Here is an 11,273-nt window from a genome sequence, read left to right as displayed (position 1 = left end):
TTGAAGGCTGGTAGCAGGGCAGATTTCAGACAAACCGTGTGACAATGTTCAGTCCATTGCAAAATGGAATGAACTGTGCAGAGGAGGCACCCATCCAGGGCGGTAGCCTCAATCAGCTCGACCAAGGGTTCCTGATTGATGCCCAGCTGCATGGCAAGACCACTATCCAGAAGGTTAGAGTCGGCCCCTGTGTCAATGAGGACAGACAGTGTGTGATAGTCCATTGTAGTTAAGCTGAGCATGAAGTAGAGACCAAGAGGGCATTTCAGATTTTGTGATGCGGCTCACCAGCGCCCTCTGGTTTCCTGGTGAGCTTTGTCTTTTACTGGACAGGAAGACACATAATGACCCCCTGCCCACAGTACATACAGCAGTTCTCTCTTCGGCGGAGCTCTTGCTCTTCAGGGGTAAGTTTGGTGCAGCCCAACTGCATAGGCTCAGGCTCTACACAATTGTGCGTATCAGGTGAAGAGGAGCTGGGGGCAGAAGAGGAACCTGGCCAGCGGGCTGAGTTGAAACGACAAGGGGAATTCTGTCTCCTCTCCCTTCTCCGGGCCCAGATGCTAAGGTCCAGCCGGATGGCCAATTCAATCAGTTCCTTAAATTGGGAAGATAGAGGATAGGAAATGAGTTAATCTTTAATGTAAGCCTGTGATTATTCTCATATTTCCAGGTCATCGTTATCGTTATCCCCATCGTTGCTTTTGACTGAAATTGCTTTGGGGACATCTTTGCTGCAGTTGCTCTGACGGGCCCTGGTTCGCAAGTCGATCGAGTAGTCGGCCACAAACTGGTTCCATTGGCACAAGGTGAGAAGATCACGGGAAGCATCAGAACCGGAAGATCCCAACACGAAGGCCTTGCGTAGCTCCTCAGAGAAGGCCCCGAATGATGCACGGGCAAGAGTCTGCTTCTCCAACTCTGCTGTTCCCCAGAGGAGGGCTCGGCCGGTGAGGTTGCTATTCACGTACGCCACCCTGGCTTCCTCAGTGGCGAACGTGTATGATGCAGGCTGAATAGAAGTGAGCAGGAGGTCACGAATGGACCGCAGAGTTCAAGATTCCCATCATATCGCTCTGGGGTAACCACTCGCGGCTCGGGAGATCATCCTGGGCTGCGGCAGAGCTGGAGCAAGAGGTTCTGGCGTGGGAACTGGAGCTGTAGGAGCACAAGTGGACATCAACTGTTGCAGCTAGGTGGAGAGGGCTGTAAACTGTAAAGGTGTTGGAGTTGGCCTCTGCAGCACGCCTGGCATGTGCAGCAGACTCCTCCATGCGCTGCTCGTGTTGCATGAGCACATTCTCAATCCTCTCAAACCGATCTCTTGGTGAAGATGGTGTTGCTGGGTCCATGTCTGGCCAGATTGTACTGTAACAGGTTATGTATGGACCCAATTGCAGCACAAAACACACAGAACAAATGGAGATGGTTCAACAGTTTACTGAAGCTCAGGCAGACAGGCAAACAGTACAATAACACAGTTGCAGGTGCGTGGTCAAGGCAGGCAGAAGTTCGGTACCAGGGAGACGACAGCACAGGCAGACAATCCGATGAGGAGCAGGCAGCAGGAACCATATAATCAGGCGAGCATTCAGAAACAGGCAAACAGGAACCAGGGGCCTCATGTATCAATGTTGCGTACGCACAAAAATGTGGCGTACGCCATTTTCCACGTTCAGATGTATCAAAAGTGAAATGTCCGTGGAAATGTGCGGTGCGCCACGCAAGCTTCATGGCTGGCGTACGCACGTTTCTACAGCTATTGTTGCATTGGCGACACTTAGAGGTGATGCTGGGAAACTGTTAATTATGTGAAAACAATTCATCCTCAGTGTAATGTGCACATCAGAGTCACATTAATGGACAATTAACACACACGTGTTTGCAATCATATGGATGGATATAAAACCATGCGTAAAGTGATGAAAAAATGGCATTAACAATGGCAGCCTTGGCCTTGTTAGAAGACATCGCAAATGGTTATATCAGACGTGAGAGGGAGTTTAGAGAACGGGAAAATCTGTTGAAAAATGACGACAACTGGCTCATGAGTCATTTCAGGTTGCCGAGGCCAGTGTTACCGGAGCTGTTTGCGGAGCTGTTTGCGGAGCTGTTTGCGGAGCTGCGGCGAGTCCTAGAACGACACACAGCCAGGAGCCAGGGGTTGTCCGTTCCCACACAGGTGCAATTTGCAGCAAGAGCCGGTTTCCCTAAAGTTATCGGCGCTATTGACTGCACACATGTTTCTATAAAAGCGCCGTCACAGGATGAATTTGTTTGGCCTGGTTCAACGCATGACTCGTTCATTCTAACCAATAGCATGGTTGGTAACAGGTTGGAGGCTGGCAGGGTGCTCGATGGGTGGCTTCTCCTGAGTAAATAATTTATTTGTTTAATTGCGCCCCGAATTTAAACCAGCACAATGCCCGTTTGGGCACGTGCATTCAAATATGTGTATTTGTTTTTCCCTGGTGAAAATAGAGTGGCAGAGCTATCTAGTAAGCCTTTTTTGTCTCCTTGTGTTCAGTATTTGTCTCAATAAACGCGTGCGTAAAGTTGGAAATGTCACACTGCAGTAGCCACGGCGCACCTCTGCAGTCATTAATATAAGTGTGATCAGTCTTGTCAATCCTTGTTATGAAGTTGTTTTGTCCTGTTTGTTTTCCCGCTAACAGTAGTGTGATTTATATATATATATATATATATATATATATATATATATATATATATATATTTATATATATATATGGTTACCCCCTGAGAACGTGGCTGTTGACCCCTCTCACTAACCCTGGCACCGACCAAGAGGGGAGGTTCAACGATTGCCATTCCCGAACTCGGGCAGTGGTGGAGAGGGCAATTGGTCTATTGAAGGGGCGCTGGCGCTGTCTAGACAGGTCGGGCGGGGTGCTGCTGTACACACCTGAGAAGGTGTGCCGCATCGTGCTGGCCTATGATGTCCTGCACAACTTGGCACACCGCCATGGCATACCACTGCCAGAGCACATCCCCCCACCAGAGGAACCGGATGCCGGACCCGTCAACCTCGACCCACCCTGCGAGGCAATACGGGCGCGGCATCATCTGATTTCAACGATGTAAAGAGGCAAGGACACAATTTACTTTGTAAGTAATAATAATAATAATAATTCATTTATTTTGTATAGCGCTTTTCAGAGACCCAAAGTCGCTTACAGAGTAGGACAGGTAATACATAGACGATAAACAACAGAAGACAAGGATGACGAGGATGACAGGGAAACAAGGCGAAGGGGGCATGGGGTAATGGTGATACAGACAAACAGGCAGAAACAGGTACAACAATAGAGGTGGGGGGATGGATTGGGGTGAGGAGAGCGGAAGGAGGGTGGGGGGGGGGTCAGGGGGAGAGGCCAGGAGTGCATGTAGTTATGGGTAGGGGAGGTTGTAGGCTTGTGAGAAAAGGAAGGTTTTTAGACGGGATTTAAATGTTGTGAGTGATGGAGAGTCGCGGATGGGCTGGGGGAGAGAGTTCCAGAGTCGGGGTGCAGTTCTAGAGAAGGCTCTGTGTCCGAAGGTTTTGAGTTTGGAAGGTGGCATGGTCAGAGTTAGGGAGGAGGAGGATCGGAGGGCTCGGGAGGGGCGGTGGGGGGTAAGGAGGTCAGAGAGGTAGGGTGGTGTCAGATGGTGGAGAGCTTTGAAGGTTAGGAGGAGTATTTTGAAGTCGATGCGTTGTTTGATCGCGAGCCAGTGGAGGGTGTAGAGAATGGGGGTGATGTGTTCACGGGAGCGGGTGTGAGTGTGAGTGAGGAGGCGAGCAGCAGAGTTCTGGACCATTTGGAGTCTATGGAGGGAATGGGAGGTGATGCCAGTGAGGAGGGAATTGCAGTAGTCAAGACGCGAGGAGATGAAGGCGTGGATGAGGGATTCAGCGGCAGGGGGGGGGGAGGCAGTGTCTGATTTTGCCGATGCGGCGGAGGTGGAAGTAGGAGGTCTAGACAATGGAGCGGACGTGGGTATCAAAGGAGAGCGTGGGGTCCAGGATAACACCAAGGTTGCGTGCAAGGGGGGAGGGAGAAGTGATTGAGCTGTCAATGGTAAGTGAGATGGGTCCGGTTTTGTTTAACGTGGATTTGGTGCCAATGAGGAGGAGTTCTGTTTTGTCACTGTTGAGTTTGAGGAAGTTCTGGGATAGCCATGTTTTTATTGCAGAAATGCAGGTTTCAATGTGGTCGAGTGGAAGATTTTGGGTGGGTTTGGTGCGGATGTAGATCTGGGTGTCGTCAGCATAGCAGTGGAAATCGAGGTTGAGTGAGCGGATGAGGTGACCAAGGGGGAATAGGTAGCAGATGAAGAGAAGGGGGCCAAGGACTGAGCCCTGAGGGACCCCCTGCGAAACAGGAGAGAGGGTGGATGTGTGGCCGGAGAGGGAGACGAACTGTTGCCTGTCGGTGAGGTAGGAGGTGAGCCAGTCGAGGGCAGTGCCCTCAACACCCTGCTGGCGCAGCCTTTCGAGGAGGATGGAATGGTTGATAGTATCGAAGGCTGCGCTGAGGTCGAGTAGTAGCAGGATGTTGAGGGCACCGGAGTCTGCAGAGGTGAGGAGGTCATTGACAACTTTGACAAGGGCAGTTTCGGTGCTGTGAAGTGGGCGGAAACCGGATTGGAGGGGTTCATAGAGGTTGTTTGACTGGAGGTGGGTGTGAAGTTGGGCGGCGACAATGCGTTCCAGAGTTTTGGAGAAGAACGGCAGGTTGGAGATAGGACGGTAGTTGGAGAGGTTAGCTGGATCAAGGGTGGGCTTTTTAAGGATGGGGGTGATGGAGGCACGTTTGTAGGAGGAGGGAACGAGACCAAGGGACAGAGACTGGTTGAAGAGGGTGGTGAGGTGGGGGATGAGGACGGGGAGGCAGGCCTTGGTTAGAGCTGTTGGTAGGGGGTCGAGGGAGCAGGTGGTTGTTTTGGACGCAGAGATGATGTCCAAGATGTAGGAGCGGTCGATGGGGGAGAAGGCAGTGAGAGAAGGGGGGGGCGGGTGGTCAGGGAGGGGGGAGGGGACTGGGATGGTGTTGGTGGAGGAGTTGCCAACAGTGGCAGTCAGGGAGCTGTTGATTTGGGAGATTTTATTGTTAAAGGCGAGGAGGAAAGAGTTGCAGATGTCGGGTGACGAGGGATGTGCATGTATTGCATGATAAATATCTCCCAGTGCATTGACAATTTGATCTAAACGATCACTGACGCCACGGATTGCTCTCACTATTTCCTCCTGTGATTCCAGCACAGCTTGTGAAACGACACGGCCAGTCGGGCGGGTGTCAGGTGGCGTGGAGTCGCCGGGGCGCGTGGTGCTGGAGGTGCCGGTTGAGTCACCGGGGCGCGTGGTGCTGGAAGTGCCGGTGGAGACGCCAGGGCGCATGGTGCAGAGGGAGGAGCCCTCTCCTGTCTCATCGTCTATTGAGAAATAATAATATAAAAATGAAGTAATTAAACATGAGTCAATGTGTTTATATCCTGGAAACTTAACGCACGACCATGTGTAATGTGAGCAGCCTATTGTATAATGACATTTTATGAGTTTAACACATTTACCTTGAGGATGATCTGTGTCGCCTTCATGGGCCCACACAACTCCGCTTAGAGCTGTGTCCCCCACAATAGCCGCCACTCCCTGATCAAAGGGGGTCAGTTCCTCCCCTCCTCACCCCGCCCGTTGCAGTGATACTTCGGCGTTGGTCCGAAATCCTCCACCTCAGCTCCACCTTCACGTCGGACCATTTTTTTTCCTTTTATTTCAGTGGGTGTGCTCTGCTCCGACCCCACAGCGTTCACTGCCTCACACACACTCCCACTCAAATGTCTTTTTCTTTGTGTTTATCCCTGAAGAGAGGCTACCAAATAACACAGCTCTTCCGGTTTCCACTTCATTCAATAAAATTTCGAGCTTAGACTCGTTGAAGTTGCGCTTCTTACCTTTACTCATCGTTTAAATCTGATGGTGCAGAGAGGGAACCCGGTGCAGGCCCTATTTAAATTGATTTGCATATTTAAATGGGGGCGTGGACAGGGAGGAGTTTAGCACTTCTACATGTGCGCTCAATTCCACGTTGACTGGGATGTACAAAGGAAAAGTGCTTGGATCCATGCCAGTTTCTGGATTCTAGCGTACGCCATGTTTTAGTAAGAAATCCATGCAAGTCTTAGTACATGAGGCCCCAGGAGAGCAGAGACTGAAATCTTGGTCAGGGACAGAAGGCGGAGGCAATTATCAGGAGGCAGACGAAGCAGAGGAATTCGTGGCAGGCAAGGTCGGTACCGGGAAGTCAGTCAGGAAACCGCTGGAGAGTCTTGCATGGCAAAGAACAATCTGGCAGAGAACTGAGGGAAATGGACCGGTATATATTCTCTGAAGGGGCTGATTAGCTGATGAGGAGCAGGTGAATGTGGGGGATAGGACAGAACAGGTGAATGCAGTCTGCAGGTAGTGCAGAGCAGAGGGTAGTGGCAGAGTCCTAAACGACAGGAGTTAGTTTTGACAAAACAGGAAACAGACAGATAAAAAACTAAGGCCTGGCTGAAGCTGTGACAAGGGGAGTTACAAAAAGCTAATCATCAGGGAAAACATACCTGGACTGGGCTATCAACATTCTGTTTAAACATTCTGGAGTACTGATGGGGGATGAAGTGCTTGCCCTAATTAATAGTTTTTGGGAGAGTGGATGTCTTCCTAAAGAATGAAAAAATGCGGTAATTCTTCCAATAGTGAAACCTGGAAAGCAATCAGATAACCCGATTTCCTATAGACCAATTGCCTTGACCTCTGTCTTGTGCAAAATTATGGAAGATCTGTTGTATAGGACTAGGTGTTGATATCCCTCAATACATTCACACTTAAGGCACCGAAGGGACTCTGGGGAAGTCAAGTGAGTGATGGCATCCTTCGGGTTGTCAAGTGGGCGCCCTCTTTCACTGGTGTTTCGCTGATTGACCTACGACACCTCAAGAGGGTTCAGCAGTGAAACCCAGCGTCCCAGGTTCACTCCCTAGATGCCATCAGCTCACTTGAAGGCCCACGTCGGATCCTTTCTTTTCATCCATAGCCACTGGCTCCCTTTCTCAGAAGCCCTAGAGAGGTCCTTGACTGTCTGCCTGATGGCCCTCCCTCGCACTCCCATCTCTCTGAGTAACCTGGATGTTGAGGTGGCTACAAACCCTCTGCAGCCTACTTCCACTGGGCGTACCATCGCCTTCTAGCCTTGTTGTTGAGCCTCTGCTGCAAGGTCAGCATACCTCAGCTTCTTCCGCTCGTAGGCCTCGTCCACTGCACCTTCCCAGGGCACCGTGAGCTCTATGATGTAAACGAGCTTGAGCGAGGGTGATCACAGCACAAGGTCCGGTCACAGGTTGGTGGAAGCGATCTCAGGTGGAAAGCAGAGTTTGTTGTCCAGGTCTGCCAGCAGCTTCCAGTCTCGTGTTCTGCCCAGCTGTCCAGTGTCAACCCTTATGGTGGCGAGGCTGGCCTGTCCCTCTCGGACAAATGGCGGGACGACGGGGGAGGAAGGGCATTCACGCCTCTGCGTTGACCCTCCAGCACCACTGCAAGACAAGACACCTTAGCACCTGGTTGTGCCGCCAGGTGTAACGGCCCTGGGTGAGGCTAGTCCTGCATCCCAGCAAGATGTGCCGCAGTGTTGCCGGACTTGGACATAGGGGGCACGTGGGGTCTTCGCCATACCACTGGCTTAGGTTTGCAGGAGAGGGCAATATATCATAGGCAGCCCTGATGGTAAAGCTCGCCCTGAATGTCTCTATCTCCCACAGATCTTTCCAGGAGATCTTCCTCTTCTCCACTCCTTCCCATGCCATCCACTGCCCTTGCTTTGCCTGCTTGTGCGTGCCTTCCTGCTTCCTCTTCCCGCTGTACCTCCTGGACCACCAGCTTGCGTCTCTCAGCCAGATTGACCTTACTCCAGGCCGGTGTACTGGCCCCGAGACCAAGACCACTCCTCCCCTCCTGAACTCGGCCCATGATGTCCCTGTGTCTGAGTGCTGCCTGTGCCTGCTCAGTTGCAGCCAACAGGGTCCACTTCCTTCCCGTGGTCAGGATGGATGCCGCTTGGGCTACAAATGGATCGCTCGAATCCAGCAACATCATCTCCAGTAGGACCTTGGCGCACTTATACTCCTCTGTCAGACTGGAAATGGGCAGCTGTAACATCCCTTTGCCGTAGAGCCCAATGCTGTTCAGGCACCTGGGAAGGCCAAGCCACTTCCTTGCATATGAGTTAACCAGTCTCTCCAGCTTTTCCACCTTTGAGATCGGAACTTCATAGAGGGTTAGTGGCCACAGAAGACGTGGGGGTAGTCCATACTGCATGCACCAGAGCTTTAGCTTGCCCGGAAGCAGGGTTCTGTCGATGTTCTCCAGACCACTAGCTACCTCCTTCCTGAGCTGCTTCACCTGCTCTTTGAGGGACGCACCATACCAGCAACCTAGGCTTTTCACAGGTTTCTCGGAGACCGTTGGAATAGGTTCTTGGCCAATGTGGAAGCGGTGGTCTGACAGCTTGCCCTTGACAATGGAGATGCTCCTGGACTTGCTCGGCTTGATCTTCATGCGAGCCAACTCGATGTTGTCCTGGAGTTTTCCTAGTAGCCGTACTGTGCAAGCCTTGGTCGTGGTCAATGTTGTGAGGTCATCCATATAGGGTCTGACTGGCGACAGCCTCAGCCCAGATCTTATTTGCTGTCCGCCAACCACCCATCGAGAGGCCCGTATGATGACCTCAGTGGTGTACTCTGATGTTGTCACGCAGAGCTGGATGTCCTGGAAGTAGGCCTTGGGACTCTGAAGTAGTCAAAGGCTGTCCACAGGAGGTTGTGAGGGACTAAGCCAAAGGTATTCGCAAGATCCAGGAATACCACATGGAGATCTTTCCCCTTCTTGGCAACCTGAATCTGATGCCAGATGACAGCGTGTTCCTCACATCCTGTGAAGCCTGAAATGCCTGCTTTCTAAATTGACGTGTCAATCATGTTGTTTCTTTGCAGGTATCTTGCCAGCCTATGAGCGACCACGCTGAAGAAGATTTTTCCCTCGACATCTATGGCATCTACTTCTTTTGCCACACAACTTTCATCAGTTTCCAGAGGCATCGCAGGACATCAGGCGCGTTTTTGTAGAGCCTGTATGGGATTCCGTTGGGGCCTGGGGCTGACGCAGCCCTTGCTCTACGCACGGTTTTGCACACTTCACTCCAACTGATGTCTAGCTCGTACTCTGGTGGATCGAGTGGTGGCATGTCAGATGGAAGTGTAGCCTCTTCCTGGTGTCGGCCATCTGTACAGGACTTTTTCAGATGTTCTTCCAGGTTGGCCTTTGACACTGAGAGACTTCCACTCTTCTCCTTTGTGAAGAGACTCTTCACAAACTTGAAGGGATCTTTGTAGAAGTGTGATCTTGTTTGCTCCTTCCTTCTGCGTTTCTTCAGGAGGTTTTCAGCTCTCCTAAGTGTTGCAAGCCTGCTCTGGATCTCTTCCTGCAGCAGGTTTATTCCCTCCTTCTCCTCCTCTGTGGCCTTCCTCCATTGCTTTTTCAGCTGCCTCCTCTCCTTGACTAGGTGGCCTATTTCTGTCTGCTTTCTGGACTTGGTGGGAATTGATGGAGGAGACCGCTTGCCTTCGGCCACTCCGAACCGTTCTACTCCATAGGCATAGATTAGGGTGCCCATTCCCTCCAGCTTCTTCGTGATGGTGACTTTCATCCCTCCTAGGATGTTGCAGAGATCAGTGTTGACTTCCTTCCACAACATATGATAACGGATAAACTTGTGGATAAGCTTGTGGATAAAAGTGGTTATTTTGTGACTCATCAGAGTGGATTTAGGCAGGTACGTTCAACAATGGATGCTGTTTTAAGTTTAGACATGGACATAAAAAAAGCTATCGCAAATAAGGAAGCAGTTGTAGCAGTCTTCCTGTATATTGAAAAAGCATACAACATGCTTTGGAGGGAAGGGTTATTAATTGCACTTTATGATGCTGGAATCAGAGGGAGAATGTTTAAATGGTACAAGAATTTTTTGTGTAATTGGTCAATTCAAGTGAGGGTTGGAAACAAACTCAGATGAGTTTGAGGTGGAGAATGGAACCCCTCAAGGAAGCGTGATAAGTCCACTTCTTTTTAATATTCTGGTTAATGGCATGTTTAGTAGAGTGGGGAAAGGATTTGGTTTATCGTTTCTAGCAGATGATGGGGCTATCTGGAAGTGAGGGAGGAACCTCCCTTACCTGTTTAACCAAATTCAAGGTTCTTTAGAGATAGTGACTAAGTTTGCTAATGACTGGGGCTTTAAAATTTCTACAGATAAAACTAAATATATTGTGTTTGGAAATAAGATAGTATGCCGACACAGTAAATACAATTGTATGATAATAATATTAAAAGGGTATTTCAAATTTTTAGGAATGTGGTTGGATGAAAGGATGACAAGGAAAAAACATATTGAAATGGTTTATTTGAAGTGTGGGAAAATAATAAATGTCCTCAGGTGTGGTTGGATCAGACTGGGGGGCTGACAGAGAATCAATGAGGATGATTTACAGATCAATGATAAGATCAGCTATTGATTATGGAAGTATGGTTTATGGATCTGCAGCTTCTTCAGTGATCAGTAAACTTGACATTGTCCAAGCAAAAGCTCTAAGAGTGTGCTGTGGAGCCCTCAGTAAAACGTCAATATCAGCATTATTGATAGAAATGCCGTTAAAAATTAGGAGACATAAACTTGGTTTGAGATATTTAATGAAGCTCAAAGGACAAAATGAAATGTTACCAACAAAAGATCTTCTGAGACTAAAACTAATTTTTCAGAAAAATTTAAATCTGTGGCACAGGAGATTGGAATTATGTATATTAGCGTGTGTTCCCCAGTGTGTCTTCCAGCCAGCTGTTGCTTCATGGTTGTTTCCAACTCCCATTGTTGACCTAAAGCTTTTGAGCAAAAGCAAATCAAGGATGTCAGAGGTTATTGTAAAGGAGATAAAAGTGTGGCAGCAACTAAAATAGGGAGACAAATTTATACAGATGGATCAAATGATCTTGAGAGTGGGAAAGTGCCAATTGGTATTAGCATTCCTGAAATCGGGTATAAAAAAGGGTACAGAATTTCAGATCATATGTCAGTCTTCACAGCAGAAATGGTGGCAGTTCTGTTGGCAATAAGATGGATTGAGGACAATAAACAGGGAAATTCAGTCATATGCAGTGATTCAGCAGCAACTCTCTGTAAAAATAA

The sequence above is a fragment of the Echiichthys vipera genome, assembly GCF_963691815.1.
Source record: "Echiichthys vipera genome assembly, chromosome: Y".
In the NCBI taxonomy this organism is placed as follows: Eukaryota; Metazoa; Chordata; class Actinopteri; order Perciformes; family Trachinidae; genus Echiichthys; species Echiichthys vipera.
The sequence above is the reverse complement of the archived record's forward strand: the minus strand, read 5'-3'. Positions refer to the sequence as shown.